Source organism: Penaeus monodon, chromosome 30, assembly GCF_015228065.2.
Source record: "Penaeus monodon isolate SGIC_2016 chromosome 30, NSTDA_Pmon_1, whole genome shotgun sequence".
NCBI classification, from domain to species: Eukaryota; Metazoa; Arthropoda; class Malacostraca; order Decapoda; family Penaeidae; genus Penaeus; species Penaeus monodon.
In genome coordinates this window covers 8,121,750-8,122,113 of record NC_051415.1, presented here as the reverse complement: position 1 = coordinate 8,122,113, position 364 = coordinate 8,121,750, and the positions used below count along the sequence as shown (strand labels likewise).

The 364-nt window shown below is 51.4% G+C and overlaps 1 pseudogene; it reads left to right on the top strand.

The window, feature by feature from the left end:
- The window catches only part of LOC119592289, a 9,474-nt pseudogene that overhangs the window by 6,526 nt on the left and 2,584 nt on the right, over positions 1-364 (top strand).

Genomic DNA, 364 nt, shown 5'->3' with positions numbered 1-364 from the left:
TACCAAATTACACGTCACTCTGTTTATGGCAAATTAAACTTTTTATTTCTATAAAAAGTATTTCCTAATCTTCTTGTACAATTACTCACAGAACCAAAATGCCTTGCCTTGGGTATGCTGGCCGTTCCGCCTGCCTCCTCCTGCTGGGGAGCTGGTGGACATATCGAATACTTCGCCGCTACTTCCTGGGGCAGGCGAAGGAGGCGGAGGGCTTCGAGGTGGGGAAGTCTCAGCACAAATACCGCAGTACAGCTTCCTTCGGCTGTTCACGACGGTCGTGGGATCACGTGGAGGCACTGCTGAAGGTGCTGGTGCCGCTCTTCGCCGTGACGGGTTTGTAAGATTGCCGTGTACTGAATGGGAG